Source organism: Bombyx mori, chromosome 9 (genome assembly GCF_030269925.1).
Source record: "Bombyx mori chromosome 9, ASM3026992v2".
In the NCBI taxonomy this organism is placed as follows: domain Eukaryota; kingdom Metazoa; phylum Arthropoda; class Insecta; order Lepidoptera; family Bombycidae; genus Bombyx; species Bombyx mori.
Window position 1 is genome coordinate 5,551,684 of NC_085115.1, and position 26,657 is coordinate 5,578,340.

The following is a 26,657-nucleotide window of genomic DNA, read 5'->3' on the forward strand; positions in this document are numbered from 1 at the left end:
AGTTAAGCGGATTCACTCGGTGGTGTCAGTGGTTTTCGGTGGCTGTGTACCACCAGAAGAGTTGTGAGCTCCTACTTAATTAAGGTAATGAGAAAGTCAATGAAAATTTCTTGACGTGTAATGAATATTATGCCGAATAAGCCAAAGAGCCTTATTAGCATTATGATTATGGTCTTCAACGGGAACTCCCTTCAGTGTTATTGGAGCGGATAAACAAATATCAAGATCCTGTGGCTGTTTGATAGAAGGCAAGCCGCAAACCTTAGCAATTCGTACGGAGGAGCTTTAGTTTTGGAACAGCGGCAGTTTACTCACGCGCCCGTCTAATTCATGTAACCGCTTTTTCGTATAAAGGATTACTGAGAAAATAATTTAAATATGTGACTGGCAGATAGCGAACATAGAAGTTTAGGTAAATACATAAACTTCTATCTTAGTTTTCAGTCAATTGTATATTACTTGTACAATATTTTTGGGTGTATTGCATTAATTACCTTCTCATTATAAGTAATTCATACTTATATTTTATGTTGTTACAGAAATTTACTCGAAGGGTTGGTTCATTAGACGCAATTTTGTGAGCAGCTCGCAAACAATTGAATTAATATGTAGCTCCTATTCATTTGCTTAAAAAAACTTACCCAAATTAAAATGCATTACCAACTATGTTTTATATTTTTTAATAGCGTAGATGTTGACCCACATTAATTGACCATTGGACTTGATATGTCAGATCTCTGAATTACAAAAACGCCTTACCATCAAATCCCGAAAATATCGTGGAATAGTTCACATGGAATGGAATGAATGAAATAACTAATTCAGTTTGAAAGCAGACATAGTCAGTTTGGCTTCATACGAGTACCGTGGCCTACTATGTAGGATCAGACCACAGATACTTGATTAAAATCAATTTGAAAATTCCAGTTAATCAAAACTTTGTTTCTGAATTTAGGAACTCTGCGGGCATTTGTGCAGAATTTATTCTTCTCATTTGAATTTTAAAATCAAATCGATTAAATCGTCGACTGACTTCGAAGCTACAACACTCAAACTAGATATCACTACATTATGCAGAGAGGGTTACTCGGAACATTCTCATAGTAATCGCCGCATTACGAAACAGTGTCAGGCTGCTTGAAAGACTATTGCTGTGGAGTCTTCTCAATACCTCGCAAAAAATTATAATTCAGTAAAATAAACGAATAGGCTTTTACCTCCTTGTCGATCAATCAAGATGACGATCTCATTGTTTAAGAATTTTACTTCTTAAAATGGAGAGCCACGGAAATATCGATTCATTGAATATCGTCGATCATTCAAACGCTTCATCTGTAGATACGTATGTAAGTAAAATGAATGAAATTTTTATTCAATATTTTTCCGTGCAGAACGTACTTTGAGGTATAGCCGATGTATACTCAATTAAGTTTTAAGGCTTATTTTATTATCAGTAGAATAAATACACGACCAAAGTCAAAAAATCGAACCTCGTGTAGAATACAACTGCTTACAATTGAAGTATTTCGACTAGTAACTAAAATAAGAAAAATATCATCATGTTGGAATAGAATCATCTTGTCATAGGAAGTTCAGCGGTCAGCCTCCTGATTGTCTTATATGAGGTGCGGTTAGACGTCAAAGTAATTATCGCCACGGGAAATGATGACGTTAATTTTAGACAACGCTGTTCAAACGGTATGTAATTAGAAAAAATATATTTCGTGTTTTAAAACTAACTAAAAAGTCCCAATTTCTGAGCTTTGTGCCAAATTTCATATGTTCAGCTCATCAATTTGTTAGTTTAAAGATAACTACAGAAATTACCTAAAAAAAAAATACAATAAAAAAAGGGTTTTGTTGTTATTTTGCGATATACTTACTACATTACGAACTAATCGGATTAGAGCTATGTTTACAATTTCAATTTTCTATGTATCGGGATGTAATTGAAAAACAATTACAAAATTCGAATCTATGTAAAAGAGAGCGAGGTAATTAAAACCTTGCAAAATCAAATTACGTACTATATCAGATGATCATTGTTTCAATTTATTTATTTATTATTTATTTATTTATGTACACACAGAAAACAAGACACAGTACAGAGTAATAGGAAAATTATGTACAAAGGCACTGCTTATTTCTTACTTTCTTACTTTCAATTACATTCGTCATGGTTCAATTTAAAACTAACGCTTGTGTGCTTGCTCAAATATCTTTAAATGATTCATGAAAATACTTAATGATGAAAGTTTTACAATAGGTTTTGTAATGACAATATAATCGAAATACAGGATAAATGGCTTGATGGAACCTAAGTTTAATATTAGCTTCGAAGTTGTTTTTCGTGTTGTTTTAAACTTCTCTTCAATCTGTCATTAATTTCTCTCAATGATTTAGTTTTAACGGAAACCGGAGAAATGCTTTATTTACTAATCTAAGCTGGCTATAATTAGATTTCGTTGAATGTAAATAGCAATTGAATCAAACAATGCAAGTGGTTATCCAATAAATCTAAAGACGAACAATACATTCGCAGGACAAGTTATCATCGTTAAAACTTTGTAAAACAACATCGGATTAAATTTTCGAATTGGCAAAACCGTAATTCTATTAACCGACCAATTCAAATCTCATTGAAATCGGTCGGGAAATGGAAACAAATAACTACCAATTAATTACAAAGGTTTTCTCGTTGCGGTGGCGGTGTGATTGCGTTCGACCGACCAATTCAACCGCCTAGACTAGCCATAGGAAAGCACGAATCCGGGCATATTGATAAAATAGCTTTCGACGAGAAATTTGCTAAACTCTCTAATAACCGAAACTGCGTAGGAATTAAAATGATTTTATAGAATGGTTGTTAGTGCGTAAAATGTGATATTTCGCGTTTTGAATACAAAAAAAAAATTGGAATGTTTTACCTAGAGAGCGAGTCGAATAAACGCTGGTTGGGTGAAATGGCGACAGGTCTCTACAACAGCATGCGATCGCAGAATGCCCTTTAAGCTCAAAACGATCATTAGACCCTTCGATCCACAGTTACTATTGTTGATCGAAGATTAGACCTGTCGTGCTGTATGGATCTGAATGTTAGGTGACGAAAGTAAAGCATGAAAGAGGAGTGTATGCGGCAGAAATGCGAATGGATGTGTGGAATGACAATAAAGGACAAGATAAAATAAGAGAAGAGAAGAAAATATGAAAATAATCCCAGTGATTGATAAATTAAAGAGCGGACGGTTAGTGAAGTATGGACATGTGAAGGACCCCTTTGTCATGGCGCCGCAATTCCAAGGAGTATCCCTGCAACCTTCCGAGAGTATTGGGATACTTGGGGTCGACATTTCGAGCGATGTCCAGTTTCGGAGTCATTTGGAAGGCAAAGCCAAGTTGGCGTCCAAAATGCTGGGAGTCCTCAACAGAGCGAAGCGGTACTTCACGCCTGGACAAAGGCTTTTGCTTTATAAAGCACAAGTCCGGCCTCGCGTGGAGTACTGCTCCCATCTCTGGGCCGGGGCTCCCAAATACCAGCTTCTTCCATTTGACTCCATACAGAGGAGGGCCGTTCGGATTGTCGATAATCCCATTCTCACGGATCGTTTGGAGCCTCTGGGTCTGCGGAGGGACTTCGGTTCCCTCTGTATTTTGTACCGTATGTTCCATGGGGAGTGCTCTGAGGAATTGTTCGAGATGATACCGGCATCTCGTTTTTACCATCGCACCGCCCGCCACCGGAGTAGAGTTCATCCATACTACCTGGAGCCACTGCGGTCATCCACAGTGCGTTTCCAGAGATCTTTTTTGCCACGTACCATCCGGCTATGGAATGAGCTCCCCTCCACGGTGTTTCCTGAGCGCTATGACATGTCCTTCTTCAAACGAGGCTTGTGGAGAGTATTAAGCGGTAGGCAGCGGCTTGGCTCTGCCCCTGGCATTGCTGAAGTCCATGGGCGACGGTAACCACTCACCATCAGGTGGGCCGTATGCTCGTCTGCCTACAAGGGCAATAAAAAAAAAAAAAAAAATGTGATGCGTAGAGAGGATATGCATGTGGACAGAAGATTTTTTTTTATTGCTTAGATGGGTGGACGAGCTCACAGCCCACCTGGTGTTAAGTGGTTACTGGAGCCCATAGACATCCACAACGTAAATACGCCACCCACCTTGAGATACAAGTTCTAAGGTCTCACGTATAGTTAGAGCGGCTGCCCCACCCTTCAAACCGAAACGCATTACTGCTTCACGGCACAAATAGGCGGACTCACAAGAGGTCCTGCCACCAGTAAATAATAGGAAGAAATAATAGATTAGATGTACAGATGAAATCACAGCTAATTGTACTAATCTAAATATTTACGAAAATAGACCAAGTCCTTTTTTTTCCAAAAATGCGCATTAATAAGAAAAATGGTGGTTAGGACAGTTTATTCTTCCAAAAACACAATTCTTATAACAACCTCACAATTAACTAAAAAATAATATTAATTTTCTAACAGTACATTTGGAGCATCTTGAAATGTTTTAGCACTTCAGGAATTGCCGGTGAAAATGAAATTTCTTTGGAGGAAATTTAATTTAAGTGTAAACGCGTCTCCGTAGCCTGCGGACCGTGACGTGGCCCGAATCAAGAATTATTGAACACTACAATGTGACATTACAGATGTAAATAGACGTTGTTTACTCTCCCAGATTTATCGCTAGAAATTATTTTACAGATTGTGTGTGAATGAATGTTTTTCTTTTCAATCATTTTAATAAATTTTCTATTTCATACATTAAATATTATAGTCGAATAGAGCTGTTGTAGCAGTATCAGAAAAGAGTTATGTTGTATGAAATACGATGCGCTTGCAAAACATTCACTCAAAAATAAAGTAGAAAAGTGCAGAAATACTAGACTACTAGATTAGCATATTTTTTTTTGTTTTAGTTTTATATCACAACGTAAATGCCACAGTATCCGAAATATCACAGCTTATTTCTAACCCAAAGCTAGGACTACTAACTACTAGGATCATGATCCAATAATGATTTTATTTTGCTATCGACAAAAATCACTTAGCATTATAATGAAAAGTTTATTTAAATTTTGTCGATTGAGTTAGTTGAGTATAAACTTAACGATTTAGGCGGTCGTAAAGTATTCGACATTCGTAACGGGCGTACCCGAAATCAGCATACTCTTTGTCCGATATTCACAATATTTCTTTCATTTTGAACGTTTCACAAGAATTAAAGGACTTAAAATGTTATTAAAAACAAAAGAAACAGCACAATAACCTAAACTTTTCTCTTCTGTTTTATGAAGAAAAGTATTATCGTAGTCGTACAAAAGAAAAAGTTTCTTGCGTAAGGCAAAAGAAGCATTATATAATAATATAATTTTGTCCCAAGTGCGGTACAGAAAATCACGTTTCTGACACTAACAACTCATAGCATAAAACACACATTCTCGATCCTGCAGACTGAATGGTAAACAGTCGACGTCGTCCAAAACACGTCATTTCCGATCCTCCCGATTCACTAACGGTGCTTTTAGGTACCCCAAGCACCGGTCATCGTTCTCGCCGAACCCATTGCTTGCGACGAAGGGCTCGGCGAGTAAGTAAACCCTCAGACACAGCCCACTGAATTTCTTGCCGGATCTTCTCAGTGGGTCGCGTTTCCGATCCGGTGGTAGATTCTGCGAAGCGCGACTCATGCTAGGGTTCGTGTTAGCAACAGCGTCAGGTTTGAGCCACGTGAACTCACCTACTTGCCCGGTGACGCTGATAATATGGTCTCTCAAGGCCTTCAGCTTAGGTAGGAATTTTTTTTACAATATTAACTAACAGTATTTTTGAACTTATATTAAACGTACAAAATTGTCAAATATATTACAAGTGTTACATTAAAACAACAAATTAGATTTTTCTAAATTATTCTTAATCCAAACTTAATCATAATCATCTATATATTATTAATACGTGAAGCAAAAACTTTGTACCCCTTTTTACGAAAATTGCGCGGACGGAGGAGTATGAAATTTCCCACACTTATAGAGAATATAGAGAAGGAGTGCGCAATGTTAATGTTTTTTTAAATCATGCATAAAAATACATTAAATCGATAAAAAAAAGCATTACACACACTCCATGTATTTGACACACACACACGCAGGCATACTATTTGTTTATTGTCAAGCCTTTCTTATTGCTTATAGTCTGTGGTCAAATTGAGAATAGATTGAATATTGTTTGTCTTTATTAACACCTATTTGTCTTTAATGTCGTCTTGGCGAAATCTGTGATTATAGAAGTAGTAGAATCATAATAGTGTAAAAACTTATAATTTAAATTAATTATAGTCGAATTTCGACTACCAGGAGACCACTAGTTTTAACTAAAAATAGCTTTTGTGAAGATTGACGTTTTGCGTTCTTATAAAGTGTGTCTTAACCCTAAGACTTGTTGTTAGTAATAAAATATTTTATGTGAAAATTATGCATTTTCCTTGCTCACCGGCGTAATAAAGGCATTTTAGTGTTTCATCGGCGCTCGGACACAGCGTTGCTTGCACTAGTAAATGCAACTGAAACCTTTTACGCGAATTAGATAAATTTATGTCTTCTGATATTCATATGAAATGGGCACCACGTGAGGTCACCCTTAAAATGTCTCATTTCAAAGTAGTATATTTTGGAAAACATCACCGCTCGTAATATTTCTAAAATTTCTCTTATACGATAATAAGTAATTAGAAACATAATATACTTTAAGAAAAATTAAATTTCTTGTACAATACAAAACATGCAGTATCTACAAAGTACCTAATCATGCACAAGGGTCCCCCTAATAAATCTCAGATTTTCCATGTTTTAAAAATGCAAAAAAAGTTTTCGGATCCTGTATGTTGTTCAGTAGACAGTTTCAGGAATTATTGTCAAAAGTTTATAACAAAATAACTTTGGAATGTTTTTACTTAGACTTTTCGTTGTCTGTTTTGTATGTTAAAATAATTTGCTGTGGATTAATTTCATTACCTTTACTAAGCATTTGACGGGAAGAGGAGAAAAGATTATTTCTTAAAAAAAACGCTTCAACGTAACGTAACATTAAAAAAAACCCAAAATAAAACTTATTTCTTAACTCACAAATGCTCTTTTTACCAAAATATTTGTTTTCGTTTCCAAATTACTCATTAATTTCTGCACGCTCTTACTATCTACAGAGAGATATAATTAAGCTAATTTTGTATTACAAGTGTGAGTATCGGACGTGTAATCCGGATAATTAATTTCTTTTGTTACATCTATCAAGAAGCGAGATAAAAGCGTTTTTTTTTTTTTTCATTAAGTGTGAAAAATACTTCCTTATGTCGTTTGATAAAAGTAATTTGTCTCATTGACGGCTTTGCTATTTCCGAACATTTCGAATTTATTTGTAAATTAAAAAGGCTTCCAATTAATTATTTTCACTACTACATAAAAACCAATTAATTCTTAGTTTAAAATTTTGAAAACCTTATCTAACCTTAAAATTTAAAAACGAATTTACAACTGAGTAGTATAAGAAGAACTAAAAAAAAAACTAGCAATAAAATTTATTATCTGCTATCGACAACGTTGAATAGAAAGTTGGAACTGATGACACAGTTCGGTTTCAATCCACGTCGGCAACAGTAAGAGGTCCTATAGAGGCTTCTAACAAAAGAGGTCCCACACTTGACTATTACGAGGTTGATAACGAGTGCTCGTGTTCTGCAAACAGTGATAGCTGTTCGGAAACATTCGCTACGGCTGATAGAACTGATAAGTGACAGTGGCTGTAGTATCTTTTGTTATTAATTACCAAAGTATACGTGACGAAATTATGAGTCATTTTTATTGCATACTAGCTGACCAGGCAGACTTCTTATTGCCTCAATCGGTAAATAAAAGACCTAAATAAAGGTATAAAATAAACTTAAAACAAACAAAAGGAATCCGTCCGACGGGGGACACATCAAAGGAAAAACAAAATTGTTATTTTTATTTAATTCCGAGCATTTTCATATTTATCCACCTTTTAAACCTTCTCTGGACTTCTACAAATAATTCAAGACCAAAATTAGCCAAATCGGTCCAGCCGTTCCCGAGTTTTAGTGAGACTAACGAACAGCAATTCATTTTTATATACATATATAGATAAACATAACTACCATATTGTGTGTATTAGAGCACTATGTATAATCCAATAAAATTTGCAAATTTTTTACTAAGATCACTTGTTTTGCCATTATACATCTACTAACTGTACCCGTCCGCTTCGCTGGCCATTTAAAATTAACATGATTATTTCTCACCCTCACAAAGATTCTCATCATTAACGCCCCCGCAGCTGGTGTAGGGAGTCAACACTCATATAATTATTAGCCTATCCATTAAGTACGTGTATTTTCAACATAGATACCAAGTTTCAAGTCAATCGGAGGAATGGTTCAGTAGTTATAACGGAACATCCGTAAAAACCACTGTAGATTTACATATTAGTATAGATGTACGAAAAAGGATATTTTATGATCGAGAAAAACTACAATTCGTCATACTCTAATTTGAGTTTCATGATGTATCATAAAGTAATAGTCGCTTCTTGTGACTAAAGGAATTTCAATGTCTTTGGTTATTGTTGTTAATGGGAGTGAGATCGATTTGTGGGCTCCCTCGATTGTATTACACTCTGTGAACTGCGGTCAGAACGCCTGCCGTCCCATTAACTCTATGTAATTCAAAACAGTATCACTGTAAAATACCATCTTGTTTCTTCATTACACTTTCCTTGTACAGGTTCATTAAGCGTATTTCGCTTCAAGTGCTGTACAGTAATGTGAACAAATTTCATATTTTCTAAATGAAGATGAGATTTTACAGTGTACAATGTGTGTAATTTGTAAAATTTTATTGAGATTTTTCTACGTAGCGTACGAGTTTTTTCTTAATCAAATCTATTCAGAGTGATTTAATTTGATTTTAGAAGACTTGCGCGGTTTTTTTTTGGCATTGTTAAATCTGTAAATTTGACCGAACGGTATGACATCAAATTTAATAAGTTTAAGACTTAGTAACGCCTTGGATATACATACGGTTAAAAACAATGTAACTTTTGTATTTCAGATGAGATACTCACATTTTTTGGAATAATAAATATCACATACAAACTCCGGAAGTAATTTATTTGGGAAAGCGGAGGGGCCTTCCCGGGCTTGAGGACGATCATGCTCAATTACAACTTTTCCACTAAATCGAATATTAATATGTAATATTTAAAACACGTCACCTGTCGTTATAAATTTTATTGTTCACAATAATTAGAGAAACATTAAATATGCTCAATTTCGAAATTTTTCCTCTTTTTTTTTTTTTGTTGCTAAGATGGGTGGACGAGCTCACAAACCACCTGGTGTTAAGTGGTTACTGGAGCCCATAGACATCTATGACGTAAATGCGCCACCCATGCCACCCACCTTGAGATATAAGTTCTGTCTCAAATATAGTTACAACGGCTGCTGAAGGGTGGGCCTTCAAACCGAAACGCATTACTGCTTCACGGCAGAAATAGGCAGGGCGGTAGTACCTACCCGTGCGGACTCACAAGAGGTCCTACCATCAGTTATTGCGGACCATGTTAGTCTTGGCTTAATAGAAAGCTATCAAACGCAATAGAAAAATAATTGGTTACATCGTCATTACACGTAGTACATTTTTCATGTGATTATCAAAATTGGATTCATTGTGATACATTTGTAATAGTGAACCTCTATTGAGTCTTCAATTTTAACAAACAAAGTTCCAATGGACGCTGGAATTTATTTGTTAAAAGCCGGAGCGTATTATTAAGAAGCTATGACGTGCCTTCGTGAAAATTTACGGGCCTACTGACAACGAGGTCGATCTACAATCAAAATTGTTTTATATTAGTTATTAGCAATTAATCCCTGACTTTGTGACCTTTTCTTTTTGATTTGACATTTGTACGGAATCATGCCCAAGAATTTATTAATGTTACGCTAAAATAAACTGCTTTAATGTATGCAAAATCATGCTTAAGTTGATCTTCATAACTGTCTCTTTAGAACAATGATAAAAAACGGTTGAGATTATAATATCAAACTTATGTAATCTGTTTACAGTTATTTTAACACTGAGATAAAACACACTTCTTTAATTTTACAGTTCCTTACTAAAAAGAGGAAACTCGTTAGTCTCTATGAATAATCTAGATCTTTCTTTTACTTCAGCTCACAGCCTTGATATTAGATTCCGACATTTCTTCTTTCTGATTTTTATTATACAAAAGCCTAATAAAATACGCGCAATGAGTTTTGTACCTATAATAAATAAAAATAAATCGTTTTTCTTTTAAATCATATGTTTCATGTAAGTGAGAGTCGAATAATTGAATCATATAAGGTCTACTCGGAAAAACACGACTGACGTCACAAAGTTTAGCATACTTGATCAAATTTCACTTAATTTGCGAAATTAATGAACCGGGAAAAACACATGTAACACAAAACCAGTCGCAATCCCATCCCGTGTCTAAATTTATTCAAATCTGATTTTTGATCAGAGGCTCGGCTGCTTCCGGTCCGACATCCGGTGACATGGTCGCCTCTGAATAATACCTCTTATTTAAGGAAATTTAATTTTTCGCACGGCCCTTTAATTTTGTCATCCCATTTTAGACATGTGATCTGTGAGTGTCAAGTAAAATCGGCTCACATATTAATTAAAATGTTTTGTTGTAGTTTATTAGCTGTATTTTTGTTTATAATTTATGCAGACGCGGGATAGTTTCTCCCGCGGCTCACCCACTGGTTTAAGTAGTTACCGGAGTCATAAACATCACAACTTGAATGTTTGAGACATACCGGTACACCTGAATTACTTTCAGTTTAATATTCACGATTGACTTCCACGGTGAAGGAATAAATAACATCGTGTAATAAAAAAAAACCTGATAAATTATAATTTGCGTAATCACTGGTGGTAGGACCCCTTGTGAGTTCGCGCGGGTAGGTACCACCACCCCGTCTATTTCTGCCGTGAAAGCAGTAATGGTTTCGGTTTGAAGGATGGGGCAGCCGCTGTAACTAACTATACTGAGACCTTAAAACTTATATCTCAAGCTGGGTGGCGCATTTGTAGATGTCTATAAGCTCCAGTAAGCACTCAACACCAGGTGGGCTGTGAACTCGTCCACCCATTTGAGCAATAAATAAATAAAAACTTTGTACAACGGATTTTCAACCCTTGAAAGCGGAACGCATGATTGTTACGTGGCAGAAATAGCTAGGGTAGTGGTACTTACCCGTGCGGGCTTACGCTACGCCATACAATGAATTAAATTAGTTATAGACTACATTTTTTTTATCGATACGTGATGATGTTTTTTTTATTGATACGTGAGGCACACGTCATCTCGGATCCTCCCGATCCACTGACGGTGCTTCTAGGTACTTCAACCGGTCACCGTTCTCGTCGAACCCGTCGTTTGCGACGAAGGGCTCGACGAGTAAATTAACTCTCGGACACAGCCCACTGAGTTTCCCGCCGGATCTTCTCAGTGGGTCGCGTTTCCGATCCGGTGGTAGATTCTGCGAAGCACGGCTCTTGATAGGGTTCGTGTTAGCAACGTCGTCAGGTTTGAGCCCCGTGAGCTCACCTACTAGTTACGGTTACGCTGGAATAGCCTCTCAAGGCTACCAGCTTAGATAGGAAAAAAAAAGGTACGTGATGATGTCTGCAAATCTAAGACTCTAAGTTGCAAATGTTTTATAGTGCTATGAACGTTCTTACGAGTACCAACTCAGCTTCTCCGGGAAGACCGTCAGCGGTTTCGAGTTGCTCATAACTTCTTTCGTCCCTCTTGCATTGATAGCCTGTCTCTAGAATCCATAGAAAACATCATATGTAACTTGAAAAGACAGAACGAGGGCTCAATTTCAGTAACGGCTACCCACCTTTCTAACTTATATTCTTGATTGCTTCAGGACAGAATTGTACTTTATACTGGTTTGTATCTGGTGATACTCTTGGACACTTCAAAGTTGAATGCCAATGTACAATGCTCGCGGAAGTTTATCCTGATTGATAGTCCCTCTTGCTTACAATTTATGTTTTGCTGAAGTTTGATTAAATAATCGAAAGTAGTTGACCGGAAAATTCATTGCACATATATACAGCGTAAACGATATTTTGTTTTTTGTGAACTGTGAATCTACTTTACCTTACTTAAAAAAAAACCCAAAAGAGGTTCGGTTAGTCGAAAAGTTAGCCGTTTTACCTTAAGGACTCGTTAAAAGTATGTTAAAATTTTTCCGGCAATTATTATTAAGGTTTATCAATTAACAAGTTTAGGTTAGTTATGATTCGGTGGTATTATGAGTGAATTTGAATTTTTTATTTAAAAATTTAAATCATTTCTTTCAATGCAGCAATTACGATACACCAGGAGCGTATTAAAGTTACGTGTTCTCAAAAAGTAGATTAAGTATTGTTAGCTTATAATAATTTATTATTCACTTCTTATTGACATTGAAGTGCTTGTGAAACAACAAAGTTTTGCTAAAAAGTTTGGTAAAAGCTATTCTAAAAGTAAAGTTTTAACAAGATAGGAACATAGACACTTTCATACTTTCCGGCAATATGAAGAGAAAGCGCCGTCGTAACCTTGCTACAAAAGCTGTGCATACGATATTGAGCATGACTTTTGAATGTGCACGGTTTAATGGGGTACCCTAAGAGCTACTACTTCTAGCAGTAGTCAATATACGAAATTAAAAGATAATAATCTGTCAGATTATCAATCAAAATATATCTACGCATCTTTTTCGCTATTACCGGTCTATGTTTATCGGATTAACCCCAATATTGTTGAATGCCTGTAATTGCTTCCAAGGGCTTGATCTATTTTAACGTAAAGTATTTTTTATCTATTCTGATTTTGATGCTGATTCTGTGCTTGATGATTATTCTAATAACTGAGACCCCGACTTTATGTCACTAGACAGTAACTGTATGGGTGGTGTGGAGATAGTGAATAGTAGCTGCATTTGAATCAAGATGGGCCTTTTGCTGTTGTAAAGTAAAATTTTCGTATATAAATTGATGCCCTAAAAATTAAATGCAAATTAAGTTTTTAAAATTTTATATTAAACTTAAATTATCCTTTGCAGTGGCAGTCAGTTTTACAAAATTTACACAACATAATTTTCAAGTCAATTTTGATTCGTTTTCGGTCGACCCGTCCACGCCCGTAAACTTTGTTTTTCCCACGTTTGATTGCATGTTTAGGTTTGCAATTAACCAAACACATGAAATTAATTTAATATTTACATTTAACATGAAATGTATTTAAATTTAATACAAACGTATGGAGTAGATGGCGGGACCCACATGCGTCCGATGACTCCTTGCCATCATTACCGAAATGAGTGCCTCTACCAATGATTTGAAAATTTTATAAAATACAATGGCCCGCTCCGGCTCCGCTCGGGTCTTTAACAAAAAAATCAACGATATTTGACGTTGTTTTATTTTTTAAAATAAAAGAACACTTATTATGGCATTACTATAATAGTGAGAAATATGATGTCGCAATAGTTTTTGTAAATAATAATGTGTTCTACAAAGTCGTAGTAAATTGTTTTTATTCTATCATCAATAGTTTTCGCAGGGTACGCGATGTAAAGAATATTTTAGGTAATTTTTTTCCACCATGGGTTACATTATTGGAGTTTTAGTAAGGATCCCTAATTTTTTTCAAAATAGATTATAGCCAATGTCACTCGGGAATAGTGTAGCTTCCAAATATTGAAGGAATTTTTCAAATCTGCTCAGTAGTTTTGGAGCCTACTCAATACAAACAAACAAACAAATCTTTCCTCTTTATAATATTAGTATAGATATCTATGCAGATACTTTACTAGTTTTTTCTTTTAAATGTTGAATTTAATGAAACCGATCGTTCAATATCTCGTTTAAACAGTGAGATTCAAAGTTTAATTAACAACTAACCCTGTTCTCTAACAGAATAAACTCATGCCTCCTGGCGTAATGTACATACATAAATATTTGCTTAAATCTTAATGCTTCTTTAGAGTATTAAATTTGGCGGTTACGACTCCCTTCAAGTCATATATTTTGCCAACAAACGTAACTTGAAATAAGTCTTATTAAACTTGTGCAATAACAAGACGATTATTTGAATGTGTGTGTGTGGTCGCTAGCTAAATTATTATATAATTATAAAATATTAAATGTTACTGGTGGTAGGACCTCTTGTGAGCCCCCACGGGTAGGTACCACCGCCCTGGCTATTTCTGCCGTGAAGCAGTAATGCGTTTCGGTTCGAAGGGTGAGGCAGCCGTTGTAACTGAGACCTTAGAAGTTATATCTCAAGGTGGGTGGCGCATTTACGTTGTAGATATCTATGGGCTCCAGTAACCACTTAACACCAGGTGGGCTGTGAGCTCATCCACCCATCTAAGCAATAAAAAAAAAAGTATTATAAGACGTAATGTAGCATAGCACTATATCTAAAGTCCTCCCGGAGGAATACATTTACGTTTCGAGAAATACAAATTTAGTACACATTTCGAGATATAACATACGTATTGTAATATGTTTCCGATTAGCAGAAACATACGTATTGTGCCCACATATTGTATATATTTGTATTACAAAGGTCCCTAATGAGACTATAGTATTTCTATACTAAATACAATTGAGAACCTTGTCTATTATTAGTTTAATTAGGTACAATCCAAATGTTTACACATACGATATAGAAAACGTCGAAGAACGCTTCGCACCCCAAGATTTTCATCGCGAAACAACTCTACGCATCCTCCAAAAGGATTATTATATCGATTTTGAATATTTCTTGTTTAAAATTCTATTTATGTTTGATTAATGTTTGATTAAAATTTTATTCATTAACATACATCGGAACGTGCCAAGAAATTGTATTAAAATATATTCATAATTTGAGTAAAGCTGAATTTATTTCAAAACCAGAGTCCTTTCAGTTACGTTAAATTGATTAGTCGTTTTCGTAATTCCGTATTTAAACAAAAGGACTGGTAAATATTACAAATTGTTGAAGGTGAAACGTTCGAGTTAAGAGGGCGCCAATTTGTATAACAGCTTCGCAAAATTAATGTATTTTCTAAATTTTAAAACATACAAAGGACAGATTGAGAAAGATATTTTTTTTTTATTGCCCTTGTAGGCAGATGAGCATACGGACCACCTGATGGTGAGTGGTTACCGTCGCCTATGGACTTCAGCAATGCCAGGGGCAGAGCCAATCCGCTGCCTACCGCAAAAGATATATATTGCGAAAGATATATAAGAAAAACGTGATAACATGACGTGCATATTATTGAACGTAGTATTGAAGCGCTGACGATTTTCAGTATCAAATTACGTCCACACACAGAATAACACAACAAAGATCAAGGTAGTATATATTGATAAACCAAATATCCCAAAGTAAGCAAATTGCAGACTAACTTAAGGACGATAAGCTCGGTGCATACGAAATTTGTATGTACATATGTATTCTGTTTCAAAAGCAAACCTTGTCATCACTTTCCAATGAACGTGGTAAGCCCTTAATGAGGTTCCGGTCACAGCTCTGGACTGACTTTATTACGGGCGGAACGTTGTTAAAGATTATAAGATTGCGATGTGGCCAATAAGCTTGTATTTTGTAGTTTCAGCGCTTATCGGGTGCTGGGTTAATCGTATTTTCGGTAGCTCAAATTTGGGATGTCCGAGCTCCCAGAGAATTGTGAGAATATTGCGAAACTGAATTACCAACACGACGACAAAACCCGTTTAAAATAACCTCTGGTTTTCTCTGATCAATATTTTTTAAAATACTTCAATATTTTTTAAGTCAATAAGTTAGTTAGTGATTTATATTTCAATTTTTTTTTATTGATTATATAGGTGGACGAGTTCACAGCCCCCCTGGTGTTAAGTGGAGCCCATAGACATCTACAACGAAAATGCGCCACCCACATTGAGATATAAGTTCTAAGGTCTCAGTATAGTTACAACGGTTGCCCCACCCTTCAAACCGAAACGCATTACTGCTTCAGGGCAGAAATAGGCGGGGGAGGTGGTACCTACCCGTGCGGACTCACATGAGGTCCTACCACCAGTCATTACGCAAATTATAAGTTTCCTTCACCGTGGAAGTCAATCGTGGACGTTTGTTAAGTACTTATTTCATTAGAAAAATTGGTACCCGCCTGCGGGATTCAAACACCGGTGCATCGCTAGATACGAATGCACCGGACGTCTTACCCTTTAGGTCACAACGAATTAAATAGATTGAAGGGATTTTTGTGACATAACATATTTATAACATTTCATTAATTCGTTTTTCTTGATTGTTACAGGCCAAACAAAGCTACCAAATCTAGGTAAGTAATTGTGTAATATATGAATATGTGGTGAACATTAAATGCCCAACGACGGTATGTCATGCTGTAAATTAACAGATTGCATGCCAAGGTATCATTGAGACTGATATACAGTCTTACGTGCAACGGTCGCGATGTCCACTCACCAAGGGCGAGACAGAGAATAATTATCACGTAACATGATTATTCACACGCTTCTAATTTGTATACGTAAAATTATTATTCTGTCTGCACGTGTTTTAACACACACAACGTTACTGTTTTTGCTAGTGAAGACTATTCAGTTAGATTCGTATTCGTGATTTAATGGTGGTAGGACCTCTTGTGAGTCTGCACGGATAGGTATCACCACTCTGCCTATTTCTGCCGTGAAGCAGTAATGCGTTTCGGTTTGAAGGGCGGAGTAGCCGCTGTAACTATACTGAGACCTTAGAACTTATATCTCAAGGTGGGTAGCGGCATTTTCACTGTTGATGTCTATGGGCTCCAGTAGCCATTTAACACCAGATAGGCCGTGAGCTCGTCCACCCACCTAAGCAATAAATAAAAAAATCTATTAAATGAGCTTAGACTTAGCCTGTCATTGTTTTTCATTACCGGCTGTGATCATCAATCACCAAGTGCGCTGTAAACCCTCCAATGCTGATATAAGTATTACTAGGCTTATAAACTTTGTCCTTATTAAAAAGACGGCTGGCTCCCTTTCATAAAAATAAATAGACAATCAGTCCTAAAATCTCCATAGTGGGACGTGTACAGATTGCTTGTGAGCACAGAAAAATATAATCGCAGTCAAGGGTCGGCTATCTACCGGAGGGAGATACGACCATGCAAATAATGTTGATAGATATTTTCTACGTCAGTGCTTTCACTAACCCAAACATAACAAGTCTATAGTTCTCGAGATTATATTTTCAAGAATATTTTTCGATAATGCCATTCTTTTTCTGTTACGGTTAAATAAATGTGTATTCATATTCTGGAACCAAATCGAAAACAAATAGTTTGGAAAAACAAATAGTAATACTGGAAAAAATTTAACTACAATGAAACCTAACATAACTAAGCTAATATAATCTGTGAGTTGTTTCTTTAAAACTGTGTTTAATCATTCATTAGCATTAAAGATATTTTTAGAAAGAATTCACTTATTTTAAATACGCGTTCAATTCTTATTTTCCCCCAAAGAACATAGTCAATATCTGTACTAATAGAGTTTGTCCGCAAATACTCTTGTTGGAAGCTCACAGTGCAAACGTATTCCGCTACAAAGCAGTCAATAAAGATGTACTAAAAAGAAGAGTGCACACGCTGGAAATCGAATGCATTTCCACAGGTGTAGATAAATCCTTTTCTCTGAAAGATGCTTCCTAAAAAAAAAAGATGTTTGGTGTCGTGGGACACCGGACAGGAACGAAGTTCCTTATTATAAAATATTAATATTAAGTTCTATTCAAGGTATAAAGAAAATAAAACTGGAGGTTTCGCAACAACCCACGGTCAATCGGTAACGTGCGAACTTATTGTGGTACACTTCATTAACGGTTGTTTGCATAAGAGTTAATGTATTGCGCAAACGAACGCTCTGAGATCGTGGTCAATGAATGATAAAAAAAATATGTTATTTTTTGCACTTTATTACAAAGTTAAGTCGTACACTATGTGCATTACTAATTTGTACGTTATTACAAAGTTAAGTCGTGCATTATTAATAAGAATCTTACGTTACGGACGTTTTTTCCCGGTTGGGGTACCCCTCCGCATCGTCCCATAAGAAACTTCGTTCCAAAAAGTAAACAGTCTTAATAAAATTTTAATTTGGCACACCCTTAGACAGTATTGTCGATACAGAGATGTTCTCGAATTACATAGTACTCACCAATGTCTAGTGGAAGCAATCTTGCACTCTAGTGCGAGCGGAAACGATCACCGTGCTCGTTCACAGTTTTTGCGGTAGGCAGCGGCTTGGCTCTGCCCGTGGCATTTCTGAAGTCCATGGGTGACGGTAACCACTCACCATCAGGTGGGCCGTATGCTCGTCTAAATTTATCTAAAGATTGCAAAGTAAAGCCTTCAAAAGAAAATCTACAAACGTTTCGTCCGTATTACATCAGAAGCGTATTTCAATAATAAATACATTAAGAAAATATGAGCATTCAATTAGGTCGCATGCCTGAGACGGTGATTCCAATGATTGGCAGTAGACGGCCAATTTGTGTAAATGTGTCGGTTTACGGACCCGTGCGTTTTATCGCCACGAGCATTTATACTTCTCCATCTCCTCACTATTACGCGTTTCATTGTATAAATACAAGATTATATACTGCGAGCATAAATAAAATGCATTTATTAAAATCTTTAGATTTGTCCAAAAGTGTTTAGTCGGTAAATTCGAAATTAAACTAGGTACTTAGTTATGTTCCAATTTGCTTGAGCTCTTAAGTCAATTTAGTATTCCATTTTAAAAACTTATATATCTATAAAACTTAACCAATAAGATCAAGAGAATATACCGTTTCCAATAAAAAATAAAGTCCAAAATAAATGACGGAGAAGTCGGTGAACAAGCATAAAAAAATACATAGTTGAAGACAAATTCTTTTGCACTTCTTGAAGTTGGTTAAAAAGTAATCAGAACATACCGGTAGTACTTGAATTGAAGTTTGTTGATCGACCGGGTTATATGTGTGTGAAATAACAATATTATGTGAGGCAAGTAAACACACAATGCCGGACACCAACGATGGATGAAGGTAGCGAAGGAATAGCCTGTTAAGTTTTTCGTTTACCGACAGAAAATGTTTTATAGTATTTTGTTTTCACTTCGCTTCAGGCGTAGATTTTCATAGAATAAATAATATCGACGGGCACAATAAAATAGCGTTTATAGAATTATCTTCGGTTGTCATGTGTGTAGACATAATTAAATCTACATTTATGATTTAATCTCGCGTTACCTATTGCCATTATATAATTTCTAACTAGTTAATATTTAAATGTAATTCATATTATAATGTCGACAAATAACACTAGTCGTCCGTGACCGCGAAAGTTGTAAAGCTTAGAAAATAATATAATGACAATAATTAAATACAGTTTTGACTTAAAAGGCATTACTTAACTTTTTAACTAGGCATTCATGATGCGATTAAAACCAAATTAACAATTTCATTTCGCGTCTTTTGTTTTTTTTTTTGAGGATTTAATTCCCTTGTCTGCCTGTAGCTCGAATCCAAGAAAATTCTGTTTATAATCTAGATGAACACAGGCATTCATAAGCCTTACAAGTCATAGATTTTTTTATTAATTTTCACAGACGGGTAGTTCCGCTCACAGTTCAATTGGTGTCACCTAATTTAGTACGTCTCTGGATGATCGTCGTGTTTTTCATCTCTTTCTAACATTAGTATTAAAATAAGATCGTAAACTTTATGCCAGTTTAATCGGTTACTTCTTCAGACTTCGGACTGATTTACGAATATTCAAAGATTTCAAATTTCACTGGTGGTAGGACTACTTGTGAGTCCGCACGGGTAGGTACCACCGCCCTGCCTATTTCTGCCGTGAAGCAGTAATGCGTTTCGGTTTGAAGGGTGGGGCAGCCGTTGTAACTATACTTGAGACGTTAGAACTTATATCTCAAGGTGGGTGGCGCATTTACGTTGTAGAAGTCTTTGGGTTCTAGGAACCACTTAACACCAGGTGGGCTGTGAGCTCGTCCACTCATTTAAGCAATAAAAAATAAAAAAAAATACGCGTCGGATTTTAAATGGTTACTAGAGCCCAATTGAGTGCCTTCATCTTTCTTTAAAATTAAGATCGAAGTATTAAATTTATTATATTGATTGCAACCCGACAATCCTATGAAATTATACATACCCTATCGGTGACGAGCTTCATTGATAATCGTCCGAGAATACGTTTTAGAAAAATAATTTTTAGCCCCCAGGATCCGGACCAGTGCCAAATTGATTATAGCGAGTACACCGGGCCTCTCATCCCCTAATGCGTAAAATTAAAATAAATAAAATCTCCTAACGCTTTCATCTACCTTGACAATTTCAATCAACGTGTTTTAATCATTTTTTATTGTTCTTTTTGTTAATTTATTTTATTGCTACATAAATAAACTAGCTCACCTTGAGATACGAGTTCTAAGTCTCAGTTTTACAAATAGGCAGGGTGATGATACATACCGATGCGGGCTGAAATAACGCCCTACGACCATTTAAAATCTACATATATAAAAATGAATTGCTGTTCGTTAGTCTCGCTAAAACTTGAGAGCGGCTGGACCGATTTGGCTAATTTTGGTCTTGAACTATTTGCTGAAGTCCAGAGATGGTTTAAAAGGTAGAGAAATATGAAAATTCTCGGAATTGAATAAAAATAACAATTTTGTTTTTCCTTTGACGTGTCCCCCGTCGGACGGATTCCTTTTGTTTGTTTTAAGTTTGTTTTATACAAAAGTTTAGGTCTTTTATTTATCGATTGAGGCACTACGAAGTCTGCCGGGTCAGCTAGTCTTCAATAAATTATTCATAGTTCAATTTAATGCGATAAATTACCGAGACACAAAAGGAACTTAACAAATTAAGCAGAGTGTAAAATGTTAAAATTATGCAAATACAAATTCAGGACAGCAGTTCAAAATAGTACGACCGACATTTATTTTTACGATATATCCACACATCCTCATTAGGGTGCAGGGCGTTTACACCAGCCAGGCGTCTCGTAATTCTGTTACGAAAATTTAATCGTAGAGCTCAACCGCATTTCAGTTCTCTCCCCCTACTTTACCAACAACGACCTATATATAACACACACATTAAAACGATTTATTTCTAGGCGTCTTAGCTGAATGTTCTACCTGAGATTTCCTGTATATAATTAATTCAGTGTTAATTAGTTAATTGTTTATGCGTTTTTACACTGACCCATCAAATTATATACAATTTTTTGAAACTGTAAAAAATATACAAAATAAAAAAAAAGGTTTAAATTACTTAGTTTGGTTTTACAAACACTAGTATATTGTTTTGAAATGCTATTGTAGGTACATTGCATCGATTCAAATTGTTTGTACTAAAGATACCCAAATATATTCGATGCCTATAACTTGTATTTTTTAATTTTTAACACTGGTAGTATATGATATAAAAAATATTTTATACAGCATATCACTTTACACACACACACACACACACGAATTAAGATTACGTAAATTGTCCACTAAAGTCCGGAAATAAGAAAATGTTTCATTCAAGTTAGCACTTCTGCATTTCTGAACATTGAGCTTTTAGAATTTTACTTGTTAATTTTCATCATCGAGATTCAGAAGTGATTAGTGTGAAAGATTGAAATTAGAATGACCGTTAAAACAAAAAATATTCAAGACCTATCCATATTAATAAAGCAGTCTTACATATTTATCGAATAGTTCAATTCTGGATAAGACATTTCCATTTTCAAAATTGAAATTTTATTTGTACATATTTTTTTAAACTTATATGATGTTCGACACCCAATAGCGGTTCGTTAGCTGCGATGCCCTGCAGAAATCAACGACGTCATTTTTAACTTAAGCTCTCGCTGATTTATTCCCCGGTGAAAAAATAACTGAAGTTTTTCTAAATCAAGTTGCCATTCCATTCCGATGAAAATTTCCATAAATTATAATAAGAGTCAAGGTATCGACTAACATTTTTTTCATATTCAATTCAATTTTTCATTTTTAGTGTTTTGCCTCTGCTGTCTTTAGTGTTATGCTGCTAATTGCTTATCTGAGAATTAGCAATTACTAAAGTAGTCCCTTGAGCGCCACAAATAATGAATGCTCACTTTAAATCATAAATTTGGAAATGCAGTCTCAACTGTATACGAAATACAACTTGCCTCAAAGGAAATAATACTAGGAAGACCTACAACTAGTAACCTAAAGGCTGAAAGCCGAATTGAATGTGTCTTGTGACCTCATTACATATATATAGTACGTACATTCGCAGAGTTTTATGACTTTGCAAGCTAACAATCCCCTCGGAATCAATTATGCCCGGTGATAATTAATTTTTCTCATATACGATGTCCTTTGAGACCAACAGTTATTTTATTTTCGTTATGATTACAGGTAACTTTTAACTAATGTCGACTTTAGCGAATAGCTTGTGCTATGTTCGGATGCCAAATGTTAAAAGCGCATGTAAAATTAAAGCTTGAATGTAACAGAGCGGAAAGTGAAATGTCATCATGTGACGTGTTAAACTTCATAAAAAAAAACACGCACAGCGGCGCACAACATAAGAGTTAAAATGTACGGCTCTGGATTATTTTTAGCCTAGCACATGACACCCGCGGGTCATTTTAACTGATCGATTTCAAAACTTTTCCGATTAATGTCCCTATCGCTGAAATAATAAATTACTCTACATTTATTATGGGTGTGTATTTGGAAGGAAACTCAAATCTAGATTTCCTATTTTTCGTGCGGTTAAATTTCAAAACGATCCTTCATTTAAATAGATATGATATGATGTGATGATATGACACAACGTAGATTCCTATGCTGTTTTTGATTGATCTCTGGATCCTTGTTATGTACATATTTAGTCGAAGCAATAAATCCGAATAAATAAGTGGGTAACAAATAAAATATGGCGGACCTACATTGAGTCAACGAGGCCGAGTGGTTAAATATGATTTGTGTCGCCTCCAATTATTTCCACAACGTTCGTTGTGTAGTGTTGTAAACAATAACAATAAGAAATAATAAATATGATAATTATAAACCAATGGCTTACGATTTTTGGAGCATTCGGTATATCCACGCTTCAATGCCATTCAAATTGGGTTCGTATTATTAAATGGACAAAAGTACATATTTGCATACATTGCCTAAAAGTAATACGGCTGAAGCAGTAGTTGAAGTTCACTTTTTTTATCGAATATGATATTTTTAAGTTTTTCGTGGACTTCATAATATGACTCGCTCGATACGATGGAAGAGTAACGTACAGGAACAAGAATTTGGAATTAAACAACGTTATCAATAATAAATAGGTCAGTCAAATAAGAGAAGGGCTGGCAACATCGGTCAACACATAGCGCGAGGCCTATTAACGTGTTTTTTCTGTTTTTTGTAGCTTCCTTCATGAAAGAGCTTCGTTACAGCGCGTTTTCCGGGAAACTTGATTGGCATCACTGCCTCTATACATGTGTGAATTATTCCGTAATAAGAAATTCAGAATGTAATTATTTTGTGTCTCACGAAAAATGACAACAGCATCGCTCACGATAGATAGTCGAAGTGTTCTCCAGAAAACAAATTTTGCTTTTAAATTGATTTAAAATAACGCCGGATCTTCAAGACGAAAGGGGCCGTGAAGACAAAAGTAAACAAATTACTAATTGAAAATGAATCGAGCAAGCGCTTCGAGAATTTAATCCTTTAATTAATACCGCGGGCACATACTGAAACGTGTAAGTGATTTGGTTTCGATTAACAAAGGTATCTGTTGGACAGTTAACAAGGAACCAATTAAACTTAAACTTGAGCGACCGGTCTTGACAATGGCACGGATAAAGCCTTGCCTTGTTTCCACCTAACTCGGAACCGTGCTTCCTCGATTTGGTGACACGCGGTCCCGAGGCTATTCGTGTATTGTTTTGCATTCAGGGATCGAAATGTAAATGCATTTGTTTATCGAAACAACAGTAATGTGAATGTTGTTCTTTTCTATAGCTGTAAAAGGCATCCTGCTTATTTATGCCGCGAAGTAATCACGCGCTACTGTTTGAACAGTCGTTATTCAACAATACTTAGATTTTGACCTCGTCTTTCAAGTTAGAGGTGGCTATCTAGTAATCTGTGACTTCCAGAGCTCAATTACATTGAAAAAAGTATGCTCAAGCTTATTCAATCGTGGGGCCCATACTTATTCCTTTATATAGGTAAGTTGCTCACAAACTAATCTGGCAATGAACAAATGACATCATGACATAACATCTAATTTGAAAGAAAAAAAAACTTTGCTCAAACCACTGTGTTCAAAATAATTATATAACCTAAACGCATTCTGATCACGCAGGTATTACGATTGAAGCAAATACTTTGATGATTAAACAATTACGATCTTGTATTTTCATAAGCGTCTATTCTACTAAATCTTTTCTATTAAACAAAGCAGTAGATATAATCCCGAAGACTTAAATTAAATGATAAATCCAAAGATTTCAAGGAAAATCGTTTACAAGTAAAATGTAGAACGTGTTAATCCCTCAGGGATTATATTTGTTAGTATTACGATTAGCCTGATATAAATTTACGAAGCACTATGTCCGCGCTAGGCATAACAGTGCACATCAACGAGTTTGCCATGTTCCGATTTGCCGCTTCACAGATCACAGACTGTGCCCTATGAACGCTTAGCTTTCCCATGGTTTTTCAAAACGCTGCTCTCCAAAATGGGTGGAGCAATATAAAATAATCTATTTAAGCTATATTTTATTTTAAAATGGGAATTAATCGTCAACAAACATTATTTTGAGGGACTAGAATTTCCGGTTGAATTTTTCGTCATCATAATAAAATGATCGGTTTATTTTTTGATGCGATCAGGGACAAATACTTATGTTTTGATCGTTGTGGTTGTCGCAGTCGATAGTTTAACTAAAAAAAATGAAAATAAATAAACCATAGAGGATAAAGTGAATTTCACGTAACCAGCCCAATCATTAATAACAATAATGGGAAACTACCATTAAATATTTCTATTAGAACAAAACCGATTTTGATAGATGTCAAACAATTATTATATGTATAAAGCTAATGTTTAATAAGATTTCCCTTTTAACTTTGCAAAATGGAATCGTAAATAATAGCAATTACTTTAAACTTATTGAGAATGTTTTAGAAGTACTTCACACGAGATTGAGATATTTATGTAAATGAGAAGTTGATTTTTATTCATAAAAAAAAACAAAGTGTATAAAGATGCGATATTGATCGAATTATTATCATTTTGTGATTAAAAACTGAAGCATCATTAAATAATCATCCTCCAGGCAAACTTACACTCTAAATAAACTCACTCTCTAAACGTTAAAATATTTTGGATTCCCCATCCTTAATTAATCCAAATCGAACAACAAAGCCATCATAGTTCGTATACAAATTTTCTTGGTATTTTCTGAGTTTCACTGGAGTTTAATTTGACTTGGCTATGCCTCTGGCATTGCTTATTTTATAAATCCATGAGTGACGCCAAATATTTAACTATCATCAGGTGGATCGTCGTGTTGGCCATCGATGGTGATAGTAATTAATAATTTTATCAAAGCGGCTTGCTTCTTTCTAATGTAAATAATGGGAATCGCTTAGTTTGTAGTTGTTAATAATCTTAACATTAGCTATCACTACCGACTTTGGATTAGATTCTACATCGTAGTCAGTTTTATTAAAGTTATTTGTATTCTTTTTTTTCGTAATGTCTTTGGGCCATTATGATTTGTTAAATATTATTTTTTTTTTTTTAAATTATTATTTTAGTTTAAAGAAAATTCCAAAAATACCTTTTTAAAATTAAGGTTTTTCATATTTTTTTTATACCACTATTCCAAATATTGTTATCAAATTTGATGTCTTGATCTTTGATTTTCTTTAAGCGAGCTTGTGGGCATTCAAGCTGTGTCGTGTGAGTCAGCCGATCATGATACTTCTTAGATGTAGTCCTTATCCATTGAGAGCGCGTGAGAATAAATCGATGATTGATGGTTTTGTTTTTGATGACGTCATCGGATTTGTGATAAGAAATATTGTGAACGTTAGTAACTAGCCGACTATAAGAATGGTGCTTTGATGAAATGGACAGCCAATAATGTTGATGTGACCTATTTTTCTTTACCTTAAAGTTTTTGTATTATTTAAGCATTTTTGACGATATCTACAGAGAGACCTGACTTCGCCTTTTAATTTTGATCAAATTTATTTGATTTGTATCTACAAACGAAAATGGAATCGAACAGATATAAATAATATAGAATAGCAAATCGAGATGCACCTAATAATACCCGCGTCCCATACCCTCGTTGCAAACACACAGTAGAGCAATTATAAAGTTGGATGTTTGGTAACTACTAGTGAGCCACATTTCCCAACTGGCTGCATATTCTATGTAAAACTGTTCCCAGTTCTACTGTGG

The 26,657-nt window shown here is 35.3% G+C and overlaps 1 protein-coding gene across 5 annotated transcripts in view; it reads left to right on the plus strand.

The window, feature by feature from the left end:
- Positions 1 to 26,657, plus strand: part of sNPF (short neuropeptide F) — an 82,303-nt gene that overhangs the window by 34,117 nt on the left and 21,529 nt on the right. For 2 of the 5 annotated variants that reach the window (XM_038012686.2, NM_001134257.1), the window contains 1 exon segment: positions 16,438 to 16,461. The exons of the other annotated variants lie outside the window; for them this stretch is intronic. The gene's annotated coding sequence lies outside the window, so the exon portion shown is untranslated. 5 annotated transcript variants of the gene reach the window in all.